This window comes from Saimiri boliviensis, chromosome 1 (genome assembly GCF_048565385.1).
Source record: "Saimiri boliviensis isolate mSaiBol1 chromosome 1, mSaiBol1.pri, whole genome shotgun sequence".
NCBI lineage: Eukaryota > Metazoa > Chordata > Mammalia > Primates > Cebidae > Saimiri > Saimiri boliviensis.
In genome coordinates this window covers 223,140,038-223,164,701 of record NC_133449.1, presented here as the reverse complement: position 1 = coordinate 223,164,701, position 24,664 = coordinate 223,140,038, and the positions used below count along the sequence as shown (strand labels likewise).

The 24,664-nt window shown below is 35.0% G+C and overlaps 1 long non-coding RNA gene across 1 annotated transcript; it reads right to left on the bottom strand.

Annotated features, from left to right (window-relative positions):
- Nucleotides 1–3,046: 3,046 nt before the first annotated feature.
- On the bottom strand, nt 3,047–17,322 carry LOC141583466 (uncharacterized). The gene is made up of 6 exons (XR_012516080.1): nt 17,169–17,322; nt 16,291–16,358; nt 15,255–15,534; nt 14,022–14,245; nt 12,628–12,835; nt 3,047–3,663 (listed from the first exon to the last, which is right to left on the bottom strand). It is a non-coding gene; the product is annotated as an uncharacterized LOC141583466 (long non-coding RNA).
- Nucleotides 17,323–24,664: the final 7,342 nt, after the last annotated feature.

Sequence of the window (24,664 nt, the reverse complement as noted above, 5' to 3'; positions counted from 1 at the left end):
CAGGGAGGGGAGCACTACACACTGGGGTCCATTGGGGAGAAATGGGGGGACGGGGGTGGGGAGGTGGGAAGAGATAGTATGGGGAGAAATGACAGATATAGGTGATGGGGAGGAAGGCAGCAAACCACACTGCCATGTGTGTACCTATGCAACAATCTTGCATGTTCTTCACATGTACCCCAAAACATAAAATGCAATAAAAAAAAGAAAATTTGAAATTAAAGAATTAATTTTTTTGATGCTCTTTGCTTGAAACAATCAAATCCTGATGTTCCCAGGTTAGCAATATATGGAGAATGAAACTGAGAACACCCTTTATTTTCCTGAAATTTCTCTTTCCCTGAATAATTTTTTTGTGTTGATCAATTTTTCAGTTATGTTGTCGTCTAAGGAAAAAATTTAAATTTTTGGCCAGAAGGTGCCATACTGTCCTAGCTGAGCTAAAGATGAATATTTAAACAGGACTTTGATTTCACTGTGGGCTCCACAAGGCAAGGGAGCAGGATAAATTTAGGTAACTCTCAGAGTCAGGCTTCTGGGCTCTCCCGGCTTCTGACTTTCCCTTTCATAGAAATTTCCATTTTAATCTTTACTACTTGAGAGCTCTCAATCATTTTAAAATAAATCCTCATAGTCTGTACCTGAGAAATCATGATCCCAAAAGGCAGTTGGACTTTTTTTCTCAAATGCCAAAGCTGAAATTTTTATTTCAGTTTTGTGCTTGAGAAATTCTACAAAGTTGACACGGGGAATATCCATCTCCTCAAGATAGTTCCTTAAATGTTTAAAAATTTCCTGATGGAAAGTAATACAGAGTGCATTTGTGGTTAATAAAATATAATAGCACAGTTTGATAAAATGTTATGTTGGATAAGCATTAATATGTAACATATACTAATAAGCATGAATTTTAGAAATTAAGGGATTGTTTAATCTTTTATTGGAAAGTTAATAAACAGTACCTGTCTCTCTCTAGCCATTTCTATATCAATTTCTATCTGCTCCTGAATTTGGCTAATCCGTGATCATTTCTTCCTTTACAATATGATAGCCAGAATTACTCAGGGCATTCCAACTGTTAAGTAAAGAGGAAAAACATCATACAATGTAATTGATTCTTACATTCATCATATGTTTTATGAGAGCTTATTATGTATCAGGCAGTGTTTCAGGTTATACAGATCCAAAAACAAACAAATACACAAAGAGAAAGAGATCTTTTTCTCCAAGAATTTGACGTGCCAGCAGGAGAGATGAAAACTAATGTGATCAATGATATGGTAATATAAAGTAAGACGCATTTCTAACAGTATAAAGAATCATTATTTTTGAACTTAGACTAGATGGTAAACAAAGTTAAGATACGACAAATGTTGAAAACGAAATAAGTTTAAAAATCTATATTTATTTTTCAAAATTTGAGTGCTTCAAATGCTTCCATAATAACACAGCAGATATTTAACATCAGAATTCGTAACATCTGGTATATTTATTCAATATAGCTATATTAATTGCATAGGTAGTAGGGTGACAGAATTCATCAGTGACAGGCCAGAGTATTGAGTGATTTGAATGAGAATGTTAAAATTAGATCATTAACATTCTGCCTTTTTTACCTCAGAAGGTATCCACAGCAATTACTAACAAAAGGGAATAATAACATATTTAGAACAGGCAGTGCTTAATTGCACAGTGTATAAAGTAGAAAACTCTCTTAGAAATGGGCAATGTTATGATTAATAGGAAATACAGAATTTATTCAGTTGGATTTTTTTTTGTTAACCAAAGAAAAACTGCAAAGCCCATCTTGTGTGAAACACTGCAGTGGGTTGTTGACATTTACAAAGGGTGGAATCATTTCCTGCCCTAGAAAACTTATTAAATATCATAAACTTTAACCCATAACTGCAGATGAGCTTCTTATTTCTCTTTAGCCCCTTCAGATCCAACTTTCAATCTTCACTTTTTCTTGTAAGACACAATCTGCAAAGACCGCATCAGTGGGCCCTTTGCTTCTGGTTTGCCATTATACTTTTGGGTAAAGACATACACTCACAGGAGAGAAGGAAAGGGGTGAAGAAAGAGGAATGGGATTTTTTTTCCCAGGCATTCTTGCTCCTTGAGAAAGAGGTATTAGATGTGTTTCTCCTGTGGCAGGGCCCTTCCACACTTGCAGCTATTCTTTTTGGATTAATTAACCACTCCCTGGGCTTGCTGCTTCACACCTAGAGTTGGTAATAGCTCCCCAACAGTGCCTGCTCCTGGGTGCCTCATTCTTTCTTGTGACTGAAGGTGTGATTCTCTCACATTTTTAGAAATAGCACTTTCCTGCTTTCTTTTCGCTAACCCAGTTTGAATATGCCATTTTTACTCAGGCCTCCGACTGAAAAATAGTATCCTGCAGTGACTAGGGGTCAACACTATATACACAGAGAAAATACTGAAGAATGAAAAAATGAATTCTAGTTTAATCTTACAGCTTCTTTTCAACTAACTCTGCATTTATTTTTCTGTGTGTCCATAATCATTCTGGTTCTGACTGAACAATTCAACTTTGAAATAAAATGAAGAATTTATTCCTTTTCCAGTATAAAATATTGCAATGATCCTTTACCACATCAGCATTTGCTAAAAAGGTAGAAGATCTATGGCCATTTACTGGAATTTTCCCAGATGCTGGATTTTATTTAAACTGTATTATTTTATTACATAGCCCAGCAACAAATAAATCACCTCACTAGACTCATGTTTCTTTTATATGGAAGTATAATATTAAGTAATTTACATGCCATGGCATAATTTTACTTCTACTAAACTAAATAAAAAAGAATATTAACATCTAAATATAATCAAAATATATATTATTAGAAGTTTTTATTTTTAATAACTTTCACTTATATATAATACTAACAATTCAAAAAATACTTGCAAAGTGCAATTGTGCAGCAATAAGTATAGAAAACTAGGTTCCATATATAAGTTTTTAGAATAACAGAAATATAAACTTATCTAGATGTTTTGCTGAATATTTTATTTCTATTTCTTAATAGGTACATTCTTTTAGGATTTACATATACATTTATTCAAACATGGGCATATTATAAATTGTGATCCATAATTAGAAACATATAACTCCTAAGCTCAAACGAAACAGTCTTCATAGATTTTCATACATGATTGCATTTCAAATTTTTAACATAACAAAAGCCAATTTATTTAATTCAGGTTTGCCTGCAAACAAACTGGGTCAAGTTAATTGAGGTTAGGTCATGTCTCCTCTTAAATATATTTGTATAATAAACTCAAACTTTCTGTAATTGTTTTTTGTCTCAAATCACAACTTTCCCATTTTCAAGCATAATCTGATGTAAAACTCTGTATGAATGGTATATGTATGTACTTGTTTTCTATTATTATTAAGTTGATACTATATTTTGTGGCTTAAAACAACAAGTATTTATCACCTCACAATTTCTGCCCTGAGGAATTTGGAAGTGGCCTTGTGGGATGGCTCTAGCTCAGAGTCTCTCATGAAGTTAAAGTGCAGATGATGGACTTTATGAAGTCCAACTTCTCTCATGAAGTTAACGTGTGGATGATGGACTTTATGAAGTCCAATTTCTCTCATGAAGTTAAAGTGCGGATGATGGACTTCAACTCCATCTGTTAAGTAAAGAGGAAAAACATCATACAATGTAATTCATTCTTACATTCAAATGAAGGTCTGACTCATTCTGGAGGATCCATTTCTAAGCTGACAGTTCCTTCCTGGCTATTGGTAGGAGGCCTCAGTTCCTAACCATGGACCTATCTGCAGAATATGACGGCTGTCTTCATTCTACAGCTTGCTAAGTGATGAAAGAGATAGAGAGAGAAAAGCTGTAACGTTACAAGTGACATACCATTTCTTCTGCCATAGTCCATGGTCAAATAGGACTAATGCTGATACAGTGTAAAAGGGAATAATACAAAGTTATGAATACCAAGAGGTGGAGATCATTAAGGACCATCTTGGAGGCTGGCTAGCAGAGTAAGTGACTTTTAAATCAGCATATGTTATCATTTGACATCAAGTTATACAAATCTCAATAATTCTCAGGTCAGCAGAATGTCAAAGGAAAATGAAGCATAATCCTATTTAATTTTGTGATTCTCCATAATGATGCAAACATGTCTGCAATGCAATGAAAAAAGAAGAATAGGTAATGAAAGTCAGCTATAGTGCTGGTGTTACCATTGTGTCTGTGATATTTCTTTTTAGACAAAAAAAAATTTGCTTCTCTCATCATCTTGGTACAGAAATGGCACAGAGTCAAATATTAAATAACTCTATAAGAACTTAAACATTTGAATTTTTATAAAAATACATGTAATGAATTACATGCCTCTTAGATATGAAGGTTTGACCTTTCTTTTTCTCTGTGACTCTTTAAGCACCTGTTGTTTTTATTTATCTAGCTCAGTTTTAAAAACAAGTCTTATTCTGCCAGTTAAGACCTTTTGTGTATCCAAGGAACTGTCAAGAAATATAGATTTTTGAACGTAACACTCTTTTCTTTATTATGGCATTTGTTTTCCTCCATGACTATTTAACAACATATTTATTGACCTTCCTATTATCACAGTAACTGACATACTAACATAGTCAATGAACTTCTTTGCATAGCTCTTGGCAAGTAGTTTTAAATAATAGATTTAAGTTGATTCAGTGCAACTAAATATATCAAGAAATGGGTTTATTTCTGATTCCTGACCATTCTTCTTATAAGTCATTTTTAAATTTTCTAAAATAAATATTGACATTTAAGTATTGATATGTGTGAGTTCTTATTTTTTAAATAACTCCATGTTTATAAGGTTGCTAACAGACTGAATTATGCAATAGGCATAATTACAGTGCCTCTTCAAATATGGCATTGCAGACACTGGAAATATTCTGACAGCAGAAGAGGTATGGGTTCTGATATATGTGTGAGGTTCAAGTTTATATTCCAAGTACATAGTTTTAAGATATATTTTGGCAGTAGACTAATTAGTTCTTAGCAATGGTTTCCATACTCCATACAGCAAGGTAAGGAAGAAGGAAGAATAAAAGATAATTCCTACATTTCTAATTTGAATAACTTGGTGAATACTGTTCACTGAGATGGAGAAAACAGAATCACCTCATTAATAAAAACTTTTTTCCCAAAGATTTTATCTTCGAGTTAATAGTGGAATGTAAAATTAATATAATTTTATTTTCTAGATCCAGTTAACTACATATTTGGGCAAATTTGTCCAAATTTATAGGTGAGTGACACATACATTTTCTTTAAAATATAAAGCCTGGCTGGGCTTAGTGGCTTACACCTATTATTCCAACACTTTGGGAGTAAGAGATCAGAACATCAGTTGAGCACAGGAGCTTGAAACCAGCTTTGGCAACACTGTAAGACCCCATTTCCACAAAAAAATACAAAAAAATTAGCCAGGTGAAGTGGTGCATGCCTATAGTTCCAAGTACTTGGAAGGCTGAGATGAGAGGATCACCTGAGCCCAGGAGGTGATCACAGCCCTGTACTCCAGCCCCAGCAACAGAGCAAGACCCTGCCTTAAAACATTGAAATAAAATAAAATAAAATAAAAAACAACACTACAACTCTATTGGACTTGTCTCTAAATATTATTAAATGGAGGTTGTGTAAAACAGGAATCAACTTCAGTTTAACTGTTTGAATTCTTAGAAAAAAAACTAATGGTTTCTTCAAAAATTATCAAGTCCTTTTGATATTAAATGTTTTCAGGAAGGTACAATCTGACATTAAAGGCAATAATAACAGGTTTAATGAAACTTTCAAGCAGATAACAAATACAAAATTACATGTATGTTGCATTCACAGCAAACCTTAAGCATGTAAACATTTCTGCTCTCAATACACCAGTGTAGCCATGAAAAATAAAGATATATTTTCAGTAATTTTTCAGTATTTATAAACCTATGTGTTTGTAAATGTCTTTGCTTCTTAATATTAGAAAATAGAGGCTAGGCATAGTAGCTGAAGCCTAAAATCCCAGAATTTGAGATGCCAAGGTAAAAGGATTGCTTGAGTCCAGAAGTTCAAGACCACCTGGAACAACAAAGGGAGACCCCATCTCTACAAAATATTTTTTCAAAAACCGGTCTGGTATGGTGATGCCTAGCTGTGGTCTCAGTCACTTGGGAGGCTGAGGAGAAAGGATTGCTTGGGCCCAAGAAATTGTGGCTGCACTGAGCTGTGATCAAACTCCTGCACTCCAGACTGGGTGACAGAGCAAGACCCTCCACCTGACACACAGAAAAAAGTAAAGAAAGTAGGCAGTATGAAACAAAATTTGAAAATATGATAAACAAAAGTTATCTTTATAAATTCACAGTGTGTGGATGCTTATAAAATCCTCATATGTGTGAAAAACGAGATAATCTCTATTACCCACCTCCTTCTAAATATTGTTTTGTTTTGAGACAAGCCAGGCAACTAAATCATCTATCTTGTGTTCATTCACAATAAGGAACATCTTCTATTAGATATAGGAGAAATGGTTAGATTATAAGTTGGTTTCAAACCTGATTATACATTAGAGACACATGCAAGAATATTTTATTTCCTTACATGTTAAATATTTACATTTGTAAATAACAATGTTCCTACTCATCTTCAATAAAAACACAGGTGGCCGGGCGCCGTGGCTCACGCCTGTAATCCCAGCACTTTGGGAGGCCAAAGCCAAGGGAATATGAGGTGAAGAGATCGAGACCATCCTGGCCAATATGATTGAAACACTGTCTCTACTAAAAAAATACAGAAATTAGCTGGGCGTGGTGGCGCATGCCTGTAGTCCCAGCTAATCGGGAGGCTGAGACAGGAGAATTGGTTGAACCCAGGAGGCGGAGATTGCAGTGAGCTGAGATTGTGCCACTCCACTCCAGTCTGGCCCCTGGTGACAGAGCGGTACTCTGTCTCAAAAAAATAAAATAAAATAAAATAAAATAAATTAAAAAATAAAAAAATACAGGGAGTTTGGGATGCCCAATAACAAACCTATAAATAGTATTTATCTTAAGTTACTCTTTTATAAAGCTCTACTCCATCCCCAAGGAAGGCATAGAGAATACTATATCAGGATCAAAATTTTGGAAACAGTACAGCACCATCAATGTGTGAAAAATACCATCACCTGTCTCAGTTATCACGTTAGGACGCTATTGATGCTTGTCTCAAGTCATGTTCGCTAGAAGTGGAGTTTGAGACAGGAATTCTTATGTGACTAATTTATTGGGGGAATGCAAGGGAGAAAAGAGAGCAGGATAAGAAAGAGGAAGGAAGAGAATGTGGTCTCAGACAAAGCCTGGCCTTGGCCTGGTACATAAACATAAACCTGCTCCTATTATTTCTTTGTTAATACAAGGAGCCAGGCTTTCATTACTGTTTTTTTATACCTTTCTGGAGAGAAGTAACTCAGCCAAGGGCAATTCACTAGAGAAGACAGCTATTGGTTAGCGGAACTCACAGCTGCATTGGTAAAGATCATAGCAATAGTTAGTATAATTCTCTCTCTTCCTTTACATGAAATCAAGGAAATTCTATTCATTATTTTTTATAAATATTTCTTGATCTTATCTTAACATTTTTTCTCACGGCCCTACCTTAGTTTAGCCTCTGTCTTAGAACACTGCAGCAACCTCTTAAATCACCTCCACATGGAAGTCAATTATTTTCATAGAGCACAGACTATTATTTTCTCCTTAAAATCCCATTATCTAAAGAAATTTATTTTTGATTTATTTATTTTTTAATTTTTTCTTATTGTACTTTAGGTTCTGGGGTATATGTGCAGATTATGCAGGATTGTTGTATAGGGTACATACATGGCAATGTGGTTTGCTGCCTCCATCCCTGTCACCTGTATCTGGCATTTCTCCTCATGTTATCTCTCCCCAACCTCCCTACCCCACACTGTCCCTTACCTAGTGTGTGATGTTCCTCTCCCTGTGTCCATATGTTCTCATTGTTCAATACCCGCCTATGAGTGAGAACATGCAGTGCTTGATTTTCTGTTCTTGTGTCAGTGTGCTGAGAATGATCATTTCCAGATTTGTCCATGTCCCTACCAAATACACAAACTCATCATTTTTTATGGCTTCATAGTATTCCATGGTGTATATGTGCCACATTTTCCTTATCCAGTCTATCATCAATGAGCATTTGGGTTGGTTCCAGGTCTTTGCTATTGTAAACAGTGCTGAAATGAACATACGTGTTCATGTGTCTTTATAATAGAAATATTTATAATCCTTTGGGCATATATCCAGTAATGGGATTGCTGGGTCAAATGGAATTTCTATTTCTAGGTCCTTGAGGAATCTCTACATTGCCTTCCATACTGGTTAAACTAAATTACACTCCCACCAACAGTGGAAAAGGGTTCCTATTTCTCTACATCCTCTCCAGCATCTGTTTTCTCGATTTTTTAATGATCACCATTCTAACTGACGTGAGATGGTATCTTAATGTGGTTTTGATTTGCATTTATCTAATGATCAGTGATGATGAGCATTTTTTCATATTTGTTGGCATCTTATACGTCTTCTCTTGAAAAGTGTCTGTTCATATCCTTCGCTCACTTTTGAATGGGATTGTTTGTTTGTTTTCTTGTAAATCTGTTTTGGTTCTTTGTAGATTCTGGATGTTAGCCCTTTGTCAGAGGGGTAGATTGCAAACATTTTTTTCCCATTCTGTTGGTTGCCAGTTCATGCTAATGATTGTTTCTTTTGTTGTGCAGAAACTCTTAAGTTTAATTAGATTCCATTTGTCTATTTTGGCTTTTGTTGTCATCACTTTTGGTGTTTTAGTCATGAAGTCCTTGCCTATGCCTATGTCCTGAATGATTTTGTCTAGGTTTCCTTCCAGGGTTTTTATGGTATTCAGTCTTATGTTTAAGTCTTTAATCCATCTGGAGTTAATTTCAGTGTAGGATGTCAGAAGGGTCCAGTTTCTGCTTTCTGCATATGGCTAGTCGGTTTTCCGAACATCATTTATTAAACAGGGAATCCTTTCCCCATTGATTATTTTTGTCAGATTTGTCAAAATCAGATGGTTGTTGATGTATGGTGTTGTTTCCAAGGCCTCTGTTCTGTTCCGTTGATCTATATCTCTGTTTTGGTGCATCATGCTGTTTTGATTACTGTAGCCTTATACTATAGTTTGAAGTCAGGTAGTCTGATGCCTCCAGCTTTATTCTTTTTGCTTAGGATTGTCTTAGCTATGTGGGCTATCTTTTGTTTCTGTATGAAGTTTAAAGTGGTTTTTTTTTCAGTTCTGTGAAGGTCTTTGGTAGCTTGATAGGGATAGCATTGAATCTATAAATTACTTTGGGCAGCCTGGACATTTTCACAATTTTCATTCTTCCTAATCATGAGCATGGAATGTTTTTCCATTTGTTTGTGTCCTCTTTTATTTCTTTGAGCAGTGGTTTGTAGTTCTCCTTGAAGGGGTCTTTTACATCCTTTGTTAGTTATATTCCTAGGTATTCTATTCTCTTTGTAGCAATTGTGAATGGGAGTTCACTCTTGACTTGGCTGTCTTAACAGACAGTCTGTTACTGGCATATAGAAATGCCTGTAATGTCTTCACATTTATTTTTGTATCCTGAGACTTTACTGAGGTTGCTTATCAGTTTCAGGAAATTTTGGGTTGAGATGATGGGCTCTTCCAAATATACAATCATGTCATCTGCAAATAGAGACAGTTTGACTTCCTCCGTTCCTAACTGAATGCCCTTTATTTCTTTTCCTTGCTTGATTGTTCTGCCTAGAACTTCCACTAATATATTGAATAGGAGTGGGGAGATAGGTCACCCTTGTCTAGTGCCAGATTTCAAAGGGAATGCTTTCAGTTTTTGCCCATTCAATATGATATTGGCTATGGGTTTGTCATAAATAGCTTTTATTATTTTATTATATGTTCCATGGATACTTAGTTTATTGAGAGTTTTTAACATAAAGGGTTGCTGAATTTTGTCAAAGGCCTTCTCTGCATCTATTGAGATAATCATGTGGTTTTGTCTTTGGTTCTGTTTATATGGTGAATTACATTTTAGACTAGCATATGTTGAACCAGCCTTGCATTTCAAGGATGAATTCTACTTGTTCGTGGTGAATAAGCTTTTTGATGTTCTGTTGCAATCAGTTTACCAGTATTTTATTGAAGATTTTTGCTTCTATGTTCATCATGGATATTGGCCTGAAGTTCTCTTTTTTTTTTGGAGTCTCTGCCAGGTTTAGGTATCAGGATGATGTTGGTCTCATAAAATGATTTGGGAAGGATTCCCTCTTTTTGGATTCTTTGGAATAGTTTCAGAAGGCATGGTACCAGCTCCTCTTTGTATGTCTGGTAGAATTCGGCTGTGAACCCATCTGGACCTGGGCTTTTTCGGTTGGTAGGCTATTAATTGCTGCCTCAACTTTAGCCATTGTTATTGGTCAATTCAGGCTTTCAACTTCTTTCTGGTTTAGGCTTAGGAGGGTGCAAGTGTCCAGGAATTTATCCATTTCTTCCAGGTATACTGGTTAATGTGCATAGAATTGTTTGTAGTAATTTCTGATGGTAGTTTTTATTTCTGTGGAATCATTGGTGATATCCCCTTTATCATTTTTTATTGCATCTATTTGATTTCTCTCTCTCTCTCTCTTTTTTTTAATTAATCTGGCTAGCGGTCTATTTTGTTGATCTTTTCAAAAAACCAGCTCCTGGATTTATGGATTTTTTAAAGGGTTTTTTTTTGTGTGTCTCTATCTCCTTCAGTTCTGCTCTGATCTTAGTTATTTCTTGTCTTCTACTAGCTTTTGAATTTTTATTGATCTTGCTCCCCTAGCTTTTTCAATTTTTATGATAGGGTGTCAATTTTAGATCTTTCCTTGTCTCTCATGTGGGCATTTATTGCTATAAATTTCCCTCCAGACACTGCTTTAAATGTGTCCCTGAGATTCTGGCATGTCGTGTCTTTGTTCTCATTGTTTTCAACAAGATTAGAGAAAAAAGAGTGAAAAGAAATAAACAAAGCCTCCAGGAAATATGGGATTATGTGAAAAGTCCTAATCTATGTTTGATAGGTATACCTGAATGTGACAGAGAAAATGAATTCAAGCTGGAAAACAGTCTTCAGGATATTATCCAGGGGAACTTCCCCAACCTAGCAAGGCAGGCCAACATTTAAGTCCAGGAAATATAGAGAACATCACAAAGATATTCCTCAAGAAGGCCAACACCAAGGCATATAATCATCAGATTCATTAGGGTTGAAATGAAGGACAAAATCCTAAAGGCAGCCAGAGAGAAAGGTCAGGTTACCCACAAAGGAAAGTCCATTAGACTCACAGCAGATCTATTGGCAGAAACCCTGCAAGCCAGAAGAGAGTGGGGGCCAATATTCAACACCCTTAAAGAAAAGAACTTTCAACCTAGAATTTCATATCCAGCCAAACTAATCTTCATAAGTGAAGGAGAAAGAAAATCATTTATGGACAAGCAATTGCTGAGAGATTTCATCACCACCAGGTCTGCCTTACAAGAGCTCCTAAAAGAAGCACTAAACATAAAAAGGAACAACCAGTAGTAGCCACTGCAGAGGGGTACCAAATGGTAAAAAGCATTGACACAACGAAGAAACTACATCAACTAATGGGCAAAACAACCAGCTAGCATTAAAATGGCAGGATCAAATTCACACATAACAACATTAACTGTAAATGTAAATGGCCTAAATGCCCCAATCAAAAGACACAGACTGACAAATTGGATAAAAAGCCAAAACCCATCAGTGTGCTATATACAGGAAACCCATCTCACATGCAAGAATACACAAAGGCTCAAAATAAAGGGATGGAAGAAGATTTACCAAGCAAATGGAGAGAGAAAAAAAAAAAAAGCAGGAATTGCAATCCTAGTCTCTGATAAAATGGACTTTAACAAAGATCAAAAGAGACAAAGAAAGGCATTACATAATGGTAAAAGGATCAATGCAACAAGAACAGCTAAGGATCCTAAGTACACATGCACCCAATACAGGAGCACCCAGATACATAAAGCAAGTTCTTAAAAACCTACAAAGAGTCTTAGACTTCCACACAATAATAGTGGGAAACTGTAACATTCCACTGTCAATATTAGAGGGATTAATGAGACAGAAAATTAACAAGGATATCCAGGACTTGAACTCAGATCTGGACCAAGGGGACCTAACAGACATCTGCAGAACTCTCCACCACAAATCCACAGAATATACATTCTTCTCAGCACCACGTCACATCTACTCTAAAATTGATGGCATAATTGGAAGTAAATCACTCCTCAGCAAATGCAAAAGAATGGAAATCATAACAAATAGTCTCTCAGACCACAGTGCAATCAAATTAGAACTCAGGATTAAAAAATCAACTCAGAACCACACAACTTGATGGAAACTGGCTTCTGATTGGCAACTGGATGAACAATAAATAAAGGCAGAACTTAATATTTTTAGACTGGCTTGCCCTAATCCCTGCCCCTAAATATATTATTTAAGCTTGAGAAACACATGCATCCAAGAGACTGTCCAACTGTCTCTCACCTCTCTGTCATTTTAAGTTTACAAAATGTAGTCAGTGTTTTTTCCATCTCTAAATTGCAGAGCTTTGCATAGCATTCAATAACACACATTGAGAGCAATTAATCATAGAAATTCCATGAGAAAAGGATGAATTTTGATGACGTCTATGTCTGGGTTCAAGTCTTAGTTTGGGCAAATTAAGATCTCTGCTTTGCCTCGGATTCCTCACCTGTAAGATAAGAACATGAAAATATTTTTGAGATAGTTATGTAATATACATTAGGAAAAATTACTGATATAAGCAATAGATAAGTTTATTTTCTACCTTCCTGATGGTGCTCTGTATAGTGCTGGCCACATAATGTGGGTTCAACAAATATCAGGGCTTTGGTCCAGTAAATTAAAAGTTTTATTGGTTTTCTTTATATTTTCATTCAAAATTAATTCCCTTCATTGTATGAGTATATATAAACAATATTTTGTATACTTTTGCTAACATGGAAATTATCAAATTACTTTGAAAACATTAAGAAAAGATTGGCATTCTGTATTAACAAAAATGTATTTTCTCTAACATTCTTTGGATTACACAATATTTGCATGTTAATACTTTCGAGGAGAGAGACTCAAAAATTACAGAAAAGAATTTCCTTTCAAAAAAGATATTTAGGCAATGGTGTGCTGGAACTGACTTGCATGGGCACTTCAGACACAACTATGTGCATCTCTTTTCAATTCTGGGTGTAGTGTCATTATGTTGAAAGTTTGAAATTAGTCACAGTATTTATACCATTTAAACCATAGAAATTATAAAATGCTACAAGACACAGCCTCTTTCCCTAGCACAAGAGTGCCAGTTTTAAAGCATTTCCAGTACAGCACTATATTTAGCTAGGAGTTCAATTATCTTCTCATCGATGGAAGACAAAGGCAAAAGGACAAATTAGCAGAATTGTATATGCAGATAATCATTGAAAGTATGCACACTGTTTTCAAATCTCCAGTATTTAAAGACAAATTAACAATCTGTGGAGAATACAAAAATCTTATTCTTTGCTTAATATCAATTTCTATAGTTAATATTTTCTAACAAATTGAGGCAGGAAGGGACTGGAGAAGATGGAAAGAAAACAACAAGTAGTTTGCATGTGGGAATACATAGGAAAGCACAAAAGGCTTTATAAACACAAAGACTGTGTAATTCTGTAAGTAGACGTAATGTGGCTCTTCCTTAACTCCACACATTGAAGTTACAGGCCTTCCCAGTGTCTCCTTACCACAGAGTTGTATCATTAATCAACACACTATAAATACAAGCTTATTAATTTACTTCTTGACATTTGCTTTCTTTAGCCCCATATTTCTGGCTTTTCTATGTCTTCGATATCTTGATCATAAAGAACCAGTAAACTTACTCGGAGTTGCTCCTTTTTCAGCAAGAGTACACCTTAACTGCCTTAGAACTCTGCATTCCTTGTCAGACTTCATCTCATCTGAACTGTCACAACATTTTCTTAAGTAGATTCTTCCCTCCATGGTTAGGAGACATGGAGCGTCTGTATTGGCCACATTGCCAAGATTTCCATATTCTTTAATAATGTCACTGTTAACAATTCTATGCTAGGCACTATATGAAAAACTTCAAAAGGAAGCAGAAAAAGAGAAAAAACTTTGTAAAATTATTGATTTATTAATGTAAAACTAATTGCGTGGCTTTAAAAGATTTACAAATGTTAGGAGATTAATTATTTAACAAAAAAGTTTTTCTGTAGTTTGTCATAACGAGTCTACTGATCATCAATTTTTTAAATGACTACTATTTCTACTATTTTCTGTTCCAATATTAGCTTTTCCAAGCATATATTATTTTTCTTTTTAATTAACATTTCAACAAACATCAACAAGAATTTTCCCCCAAATCTAAATATTGATAGTGATAAAGAAAAGAAAGTAGAATGTGTTAGAAACAAATATTGATATTAATGAAATAAATACTAGACAATTATAGACAATCCCTTTGGTATAACATTCATACACTAGAATATTTGAGGAACAGGCTTGCCTGATTTTTAAAACACAGAGACATACAATAGCAAGCATAATCACACCATTACTAATTTAGCTTCAGAATCTGAAGCAAAGTGATGTGTTGTTCATTTGCCATAAAGAACCAACATTTCCTCTTTCCTGCCCTTATCGCCCTCTGTGATCTATGACTTAGCACTTCTTTCAGAACACTGAAAAATGCATACTCTGTAGACACTCAATTTACTTTTTTGAATCCAGTCTTGGCTGAAACAGAGAGATGGTTTCAGGAATTTAATTATACAGCACATTTCAGAGTTGGAAACTACATCATTCGAATGGAAACAATTACTTTTCTTTTCTCTTTTATTTTCTTTTTGATTTCCAACTTTTATTTTAAGTTCAGGGCTCTATGTGCAAGATGTGCTGGTTTGTTACATAATTAAATGTGTGCTATGGTGATTTGCTGTACAGATCATCCCACCACCTAGGTATTAAGCCCTGTTTCCATTAACTATTCTTCCAGATGTTCTCCCTCCCCCCGCCACCACCCTCTGACAGGCCCCAATGTGTGTTGTTCCCACCATGTGTCCAGGTGTTCTCATTATTCATCTCCCACTTACAAGTGAGAACATGCAGTACTTGGTTTTCTGTTCCTTCATTAGTTTGCTGAGGTCAATAACTTCCAGCTCCATTCATGTCTCTGCAAAGGACATGATCTCATTTCTTTTTATGGCTGTATAGTAGTCCATGGTATATATTTACCATACTTTCTTTATCCAGTCTATCATTGATGGGCATTCTCATTATTCCATGAAACTCTTCCAAAAAAAAAAAAAATGGAAAAGAAGGAACTCCTCCCTAACTCATTCTATGAGGTCAGCGTCATTCTGATAACAAAACCTGGCAGAAATACAACAAAAAAAGAAAACTTCAGGCCAATATCCTTGAGGAATATCAATGCAAAAACCCTCAATGAAATAATAGCAAACTGAATCCAGCAGCACATCAAAAAGCTTATGCAACATGATTAAGTAGGCTTCATCCCTGGGATGCAAGTTTAGTTCAACATACACAAATCAATAAATGTGATTCATCACATAAGCAGAAGTAAACATAAAAACCACATGATTATCTCAATAGATTCAGAAAAGGCCTTTGATAAAATTCAACATCCCTTTGTGTTAAAAATTCTCAACAAACTATGTATTGAAGGAACAGACTTCAAAATAATAAGATCCACGTATGACAAACCAGCAGCCAACATCATACTGAATGAGCAAAAGCTGGAAGAATTTCCCATTGAAAACCGACATAAGACAAGGATACCCTCTCTCACCACTCTTTTTCAACATAGCATTGTAAGTCTCAGCCGGGAGAATCAGGCAAGAGAAATAAATAAATGTATTCAAACAGGAAGAGAGGAAGTCAAATTATCTTTTTTTGCAGGTGACATGATTCTATCTTTAGAAAACCCCATTGTCTCAGTCCAAAGCTTCATCAGAGCCTCAGGATACAAATTCAATGAGCAAACATTTCCAGCACTCCTATAAACAAACAACAGACTAGCTGAGAGCCAAATTATGAATGAACTCCCATTCATAATTGCTTTTCTAAACTCTGTAAATAGAACTAGCAAGGTGGAAACAAGGGGCCTACCTTGCCAGGCAGCGGACTGAAGGCTCATAAAACTGGTTCTTCAACTAATCACCTTTGGATAAGACAAACTACAAAAGGAAATGAGAAAAAAAAATCTCAACAAAGCAAATGAATATGTTGAGGATGACATGCTATTTCAATAAACTTTTAAATCATTATTACAGTCCCTCTACAAACGTAAGAAAGGGAAACTAATGATGTGCTGAATATTTGAATATTTTTTTTCTGCAATCAGTGGAGCAGATCTAGTATAAATATCCATTTTTTTGAAATTTCATAATAAATTCCTTTCAAAATATTTTGTTATTTAGGCAATCATCTGGATTTATTCCAGTTGAGTTAGAGAATATATCCACTGTGGTATCCTAATGTTTCTCTCCTATTTCTTCCATACAGTTAAATTCTGAAATTCCCTGTGGGATCTATGCATCTTCAGCCCCAATCTTTTTTGAGACAATATATAAATCTCATTGTTAATATTTTCATCTTTACCAAAGTGGTGATTTGATACGCTTATGTGTATGTGTATTTTTCTTAATTCTAAGTGAATTGGGCACAAATATAGTTTTCATTAATGATGTCATTCAATATATTTGGGGCACATTTTCTGGCAACCGGATGTAATCACATGGGAATATCTCAGTGTTTTCTGTCTCTAAATGAGTTAAACTGTAGAACACCTGAACACACAGGTCTGTATATACCACTACAGTAAAATAAAAGATTTACTGTAGCGTTTTTTTCCTCCTGGCATATAACACAAACTTGTAACTGCTTTCCAAACAAACCTTTCTACACATCATTTACTTTCTGAGATGCAAAGTTGGCATCATTATTAAACATCTGAACAGTGGAGCAATATGTTTTGAATTACTTACATAACTGTTAGGGACTGGAGTCTTTTCCGTCATCATTTATAGTAGCTATGCATACAGAGTAACCAGCAATCTTGTGCAAGCAGTCAGAACAGTCAAAACAAATGTGCTTGATCCTCCTTCAACGGCTTCACGCAGGGTATTTCTTTCTTAAGAGATGCCCTATAAAACATCACATTCATGTATAGAAACATTTGAAAATTTCTAGTTGAGCAGCAGAAAAGTCTTTGTTTTCTAAAAAAGAAGAGACAAACAGATTTACATAGGCACTGTTTTGAGGACTTTTATATAGAAAACTCCAGTCTAGCCTGCTGATATTTTTTCAAAGATTAAAAACACAAAAACTGTACATTCTTGATAAAGTCGGATTCGTTCAAACAATAAAAAAATCCTCTTCTTTCTAGAAAATGACGTTTTATTTGATTTTAAATTTGTCTAATCATTGATAAAATAACTGATACCTTCAACTATCTCATTTGATATGAAGACATAATCAGTTCAGACAGGAAATCTGTGAAAACACACGCCCAGAATGGTCAGAATAATCAACGTTCTAGATATAATAAATGCTCCGTAGTGTACTGCATATAAGACATGATAGTAAGAATATAAGGGACAATTTAATCGATAATACTTATGAGCTAGTGGTTAAAAAGTGATAGGGGGATTTTTATGTAATATGAACCTTTAAAAAGATAGCTTGAATGTTTTAAGAATATATAGGTAGACTATATGTACTTTAAACATATTTTAGATAATAAATTTTTTTCTGGATCTACTTTATCAGGAATTTAAAAGTTGTTAAGCTCTTAGAAATATTAGGAATGTAAAGAGGAAGAGAGCTATACATTCCAAGACTAATTCAAATTATGCCACCTTTTGCAATACACATAAAAAGAAAAATTCAAGTTAACAATCAGCCAGCTAAAACAAGAATGTCACGCCAAAGTTTTTATTTCCTTACATAATAGAATATCGTATTTAGATAATCTAGATGGTTAAATAATGTTATGATACTTTATTTTCTTAACATATGTAAGAGATAACATATAACATAAAAGTATTTACACAATATATACCTACTTGATTATGGAAAATTACAAGAACACAATGCATTTTAGAAAGGACTTCACTAAGACAGTTTTTACTAAAGAGACAATGACAATTATAGTATAATAAATATCACATCCTGATGACTATTATGGCGCTGGTGGCAAAGAGGTGGCTGGCACCATAGTTTTCTGTACCTTTATAATTTCAGTAATCTACATGAGCTGAAATATTTAATGCCTGAATTAGTTGCACATTACAAAATGGTTTTCATTTGCAATCAGTTTTGAATATTAGATTTTTAATAAGGAACTGCTGAGGAGAACTATACTAATTACATCTTATTTATGTCTGCTGAAGTTAAAAATAGCTTCATCCTCATAAAATTGTACCACTTGTCTGGTGTTCTGTTCTCGAATGTTTGCGTATTTTTTAAACACTTTTTTTCTGACTACGCCTGCTGATATTCAAGCACCATTATCTTAGCTTAATTTTGCCCTTCATTTAACTGTCTACCAATTTATGGTGTTTATTTTGCACAACAAAAGTCTCTTTGTGGCTATCTTATTTTTCAAACAAAGTTACAATTTCTTTTATAGAAGTTTAGAACTATGTATTGGGACTAAATGTAGCTACTGAAAAATAATATGTAAGTTGTACAATGGCTAGTTTACTTGTTGTTCAAAGAGCTTCAAGTATTTGGGGGTTACTAAGGAATAAACATAGGAAAATCTTGAAAAACATTAACATTTGGTAGAAACAGTAGTAAAGAAGCAAATAGACAACAGTCAGAAATAAATTTAAGATATATTTCTGCGATTGAGAGCTAAAAAATTGCCCTTTCGTTTTTCTAAGAAAAAGGAATAAATACCAAGTAATATGTGGACCAGCAAGTTAAGGAAAATGGAAGATGAACATATACCAATACTATAACTACGGAAATAGAACTTCTTCCCTTTGAAATCCAAACATGTACATGAAAGTAAGACCTCTCATATGTCATCATAATCTTTATTTTACATTGATTCCTTAATTGTTAGAAAAAACAATGGCCAGGATTAAAAAGTTATTGGCTGGGTACGGTGGCTCTCTAGGACTTTGGGAGCCTGAGGCAGGTAGATCATTTGAGGTCAGGTATTGGAGACCAGCTGGCCAACATAGTGAAACCCTGTCACTATAAAATACAAAAATTAGCCAGGGGTGGTGGCATACACCTGTAATCCCAGCTGCTTGGGAGGCTGAGGCAGGAGAATCCCTTGAAGCAGGGAGGCAGACGTTGCAATGAGTCACCACACTCCAGCCTGGGTGGCAGAGCAGGACTCCATCTCAAAAAAAAAAAAAAAAAAATGAATTTAATTAAATACTAGTTAGAAAATTATAAAAACATGTGTAAATAAATTTCTAAATATGTGACATTTCCTATACATTGAAATCATTTTTTCAAAGATTTTTGAATGAACAAAAACATTCGCTGTTTGAATCTTTGATATGTTTACTAATCTACTTGCTCTGAACTTTGATTTTTTGCCTGTTATCTTAAGTTTTTTTGGTCTGCTTTTTAAGACTGCAAATGTAATATACTTTATATTTAAGAAAATATTGAGTCCAGACATGGTGGCTCGTGCCTGTAATGCCAGTACTTTGGGAGGCTTAGGTGGGTGGATCACTTGAGCTCAGACAAGCCTGGAAAACATGGTAAAATCTTGTCTGTACCAAAAATACAAATTAGTTGGGCATAGTGGTGAACACTTGTAATCCCAGCTACTGAGGAGGCTGAGGCCTGAGAATCACTTGAGCCCAAGAGACGGAGGTTGCAGTGACCCAAGCACCCGAGACTAGGTGACAGAGTGAGACTCTGTCAATAAAAGGGAAAGAAAGCAAGAAAAGCAAGAATGGAAGAGAGAAAAGATGAAGGAAGGCAGGAAGGCAGGAAGGCAGGAAGGCAGGCAGGAAGGAAGGAGGGAAGGAAGGAAGGAGGGAGGGAGGGAAGGGGAAGGAAAGAGGGAAGAAGGGGTTAGGGAAAGGAAGAGACGGGAACGGAGGGGGAGAGAGAGAGAAGGAAGGAAAAGAGGGAGGGAGAGAGGAAAGGAAGGAAGGAAGGGTGGGAGGGAGGAAGAAAGGAAGGGAGGAAGAGAGAAAGGAAGGAAGGAAAGGAAAATTGAAATAATATATTTTGTGTATAATATAGTCACTTCCCACTTTCTGTACTAAAAGTCTACTAATGTTAATTAAACTTTATAAATAAAAACACAACGAAAATAAAAACTTTGCTTCTCAATGATTTCATCTTATTTTATTTTTAAAAATCTTCTTTTTTTTTTTTTTTTAAGACGGAGTCTCACTCTTGTCACCCAGGCTGGAGTGCAAAGGAGTGACCTCTTTTGCTCACCGAAGCCTCCGTCTCCCAGGTTCAAATGATTCTCCTGCCTCAGCCTTCTGAGTAGCTGGCATTTCAGGCATGCACCATCACATCTGGCCAGTTTTGTATTTTTAGCAGAAATGGGGTTTCTCCATGTTGGTCAGGTTGGTCTTAAACTTCCGATCTCAGGTGATTTGCCTACCTTATCCTCTCAAAGTGCTGGGATTACAGGTGTGAGCCACCATGACTGGCCGATTTCATCTGACTTTTAAAACACAGTAAAATTGGATTGAAAAATAGTTATACATTCAGCCTAGTTGCTTAATTTGGTACCTTAATTTCAAAATATATACAAAATTCAATAGGATCCAGGTAAAATGGAACATTTATATAAACCGACAAGCCTTTACATTTGGTAATTTTAATTATTGTATTTTATTGTAAAATATAAATGGACAAATACTAACTCAAGTCATAACACTGTTTTAAGTGTTACTTTTCCCCCTTAGGTTTCCAGAGAAGACGAATAACACGGACCTGATTTTTTTCTTCTTGCTGAGCCAACTGTAAAACTAGTATATATGAAGTAACAGTTTTAAGACATTGGACATCAGGCAGGCATTAATCCCTGAGAGATGAGGCACAAATGGGCTGAACCATATGATATCCCTAAATTACAGGCTAGAGTGAATTTCCAGGCTGCAACTCTTAGAAGAGAGGAGTGCAGGTAGAGCCTGGTGGCCTTCCTGAATTTAGAAGGCAGAGCTGAAAAATCAGGGAGAACAAAACAGCTATGCCAATTCAGAGAAAGTGGCACAGACCTACATAATGAACCCCTAAAGGTCTGTAGCTGACTACTGATGAACAGATCAGTGCAAGGAAAATATCCAAGACCAGAGAAAGAACCATCGAGAAACAGACACATGAATGATGACGTTAAGTAAAGAAGGACATTAGTTAATAAAACTACATTCCATATATTCAAGGAGGTAGAACAAAGAGTGAACATGTTAAATAAACACAAGAAAGATATAAAGACACATATAAAACTTAGAGATGAAAAATACAATTAATGAGATATAAAATAAATACAATGGGATTAACAGCAGATTAGAGCTGCAGAAAAAAAGATGAGTAAACTTGAAGAAATAGTAATAGAAATTAGAAAAAAAATCTGAATTTAAACAGAGCTTAAGTGAGCTGTGGAAAAAATTGAAGTGGCTTAATATACGTGGGATTGAAATTCCAGAAAAAAAGAGATAGTGGTCAGAAAAAATAATGCCTAAATTTTCCAGATTTAATGAAAACTACAAACCTGCAGATGTAAAAAACCCAATGAACAACAAGTATAAAAAACACGAGTAAAATTACAGCAAAGATGATCATAAAAACTTGAGATAAAAATAAACTCTTACCGCCAATCAGAAGAAAAAGGAGATAAGATGTGTACAAAGGAAAAAAAAATATAGGAAAGACTTATTCTCTAAAAAATAGCAATAATGGAGTTGATTATTGTTATTATCTCTGAAAATAATGGAGTAAGTACCCTGAAATAATGAAAGATAGAGAAAAAAATGTCAATCTGGAATTTTATATCTGGCTAAAGCATTTGTAAACATTGAAGTTGAAATAAAGACATTCTTATACATAAAAAATTGTATGTATTCATCTACAGCAGACATGCACTACAAAATATTCTAAAGGAAGTCTTCTAAGTTAGAAAAAATGGTATCTGGATAAAAATATGTATCAACATAAAGGAATGAAGAGAAAAGGAAATATCTGGGCATGTAAATATAACATTCATTTTTTCTATATCTCTTTAAAACATAAATGACTCTTTAAAACAAAATAATAATACAATGCTTTGTGTTTTATATCAGTAGAAAATAAAAATGTGGTAACAATAGAACTGGGAAAACCAAAGTTTATGATTAAAAGCTTATTTTACTAGATAAGAAGTGATCCAATATTAGCTCAAAGTCAACTTTGCTAAGTTACTGGTATATGCTATAAACATCATAGTATAGTCCTAAGGTGCTAAATAATAAAGTTAATAAAAATTAAAGCTAATGAGGCAACAAATACATAAAATGCAGTCATAAAACATATCCAATTAATCCGAAAGAAGGCAGAGAAAAGAAGTGGAGGGGCAAAATAGATTAACTAGAAGACAAATAGAAAAATACTATACTTAAACCCAACCATATCAATATATCATCCATATCAACACAAATGAGAATGTCATAAATATTATAAATATGTCACTTGATTGTCATCTGGTATAGCCACTAATTAGTTCCGGCATTCCTACTTCTTAAGTAAGTATTGTATGAACAAACCTTTTCCAATATTGATGTTGTTTGGATGTTTGTCCCTCTGCATCTCAGTTTGAAGGTGACCCCCAACATTGGAGGTGGGGTCAAGTGGGAGGTGTTTGGGTCATGGGAGAAGATACCTCATGAATGGCTTGATGCCCTCCTTGAGGTAATGAGTTATCACACTCATTAGTTACTGTGAGATTTGATAGTTTTAAAAAACCTGGTGCTTCCCCCTCTAGCTCTTGTTCCTTCTCTTGCCATGTGATATGCCAGCTTTTTTTAATCTTCTACAAAGGGAATAAAAGCTTCCTGAGGCCTCACCAGAAGCCAAGATGGTGCCAGCACCCTGCTTCCTATATACCCTGCAGAATCATGAGCCAAAAAAGAGACTCTTTTCTTTATAAATTACCCAGACTTACACGTTCCTCTATAGCAATGCAAAATGAATTAATACGAACATTACAATGATGTTCAAAATAATTTTTATAAGTAAAAGGCTTCTGTTCTGTACTAATTGAAAACTATCAATTAGAAGGCAAAAGAATAACTAAGTTTAGAAAAAATGCTCAACAGCACTAATCATCAGAGAAACGCAAAACAAAAACACAGTAAGATATTAGCGTACCCCATTAGGAATGGCTATTATTAAAAAGACAATAAAAAGAGATGCTGGTGAGGATGTGGAGAAAAAGGAACTCTCATACACTGTTGGTGGGAATGTAAATTCATATCGCCACTATGAAAAGCGGTATGAGAATTTTTCAAAAAACTAAAAATCAAACCACCATATAATCAATCAATCCAACTGCTAAGTATTTATTCAAAAGAAATGAAATCATCATATCAAAGGAATATCTGCACTCCATGTTTAATGAAGCAATATTCACAATAATAAAGATAAGGAATCAAGTGTCTATCAAAAACTGAATAAAGCAAATGTGGTATACATACACAATGGAATACTATTTGTCTAGAAAAAGAGTACGATCACATATTTGCAGTAGGGTGGATGAAACTGGAGCTTATTAATTTAAATAAAATAAATGAGGCACAGAAAAACAATTATCACATATTCTTACTCATTTGTAGGAGCTAAAAAGGTGACCTAGAAATAGAAATTCCATTTGACCCAGCAATCCCATTACCGGGTATATACCCACAGAATTCTAAATTTTTCTATTATAAAGACATATGCACGCGTATGTTCACTGTGGCACTGTTTACAATAGCAAAGACCTGGAACCAACCCAAATGTCCATCAACAATAGACTGGACAAGGAAAATGTGGCACATATACACCATGGAATACTATGCAGCCACAAAAAACCATGAGTTTGTGTCCTTCATAGGAACATGGATGAATCTGGAAACCATCATTCTCAGCAAACTGACACAAGAACAGAAAACCAAACACCACAGGTTATCACTCATAGGTGAGTGTTGAACAATGAGAACACAAGAACAATTGGACAAAAGGAGGGGAGCATCACATAATGTGGTCAGTTGAGGGGGTAAGGAAGGGACAGTGGGGGGTTCAGGAGGGTGGGAACAGATAATGAGGGCAGAAATACCAGATACAGGTGATAGGGTATGAAGGCAGCAAACCACCTTGCCATGTATGTACCTATGCAACAATCCTGCATGATCTGCACATGTACTCCAGAACCTGAAGTACAATAATTTAAAAAAAAAAAAAAAAGACACATGGGTGTTTTGACAGAATCACTGTGAATTCTGTGCTGAGAATGTCAATGACTGTTTTGGGGAGG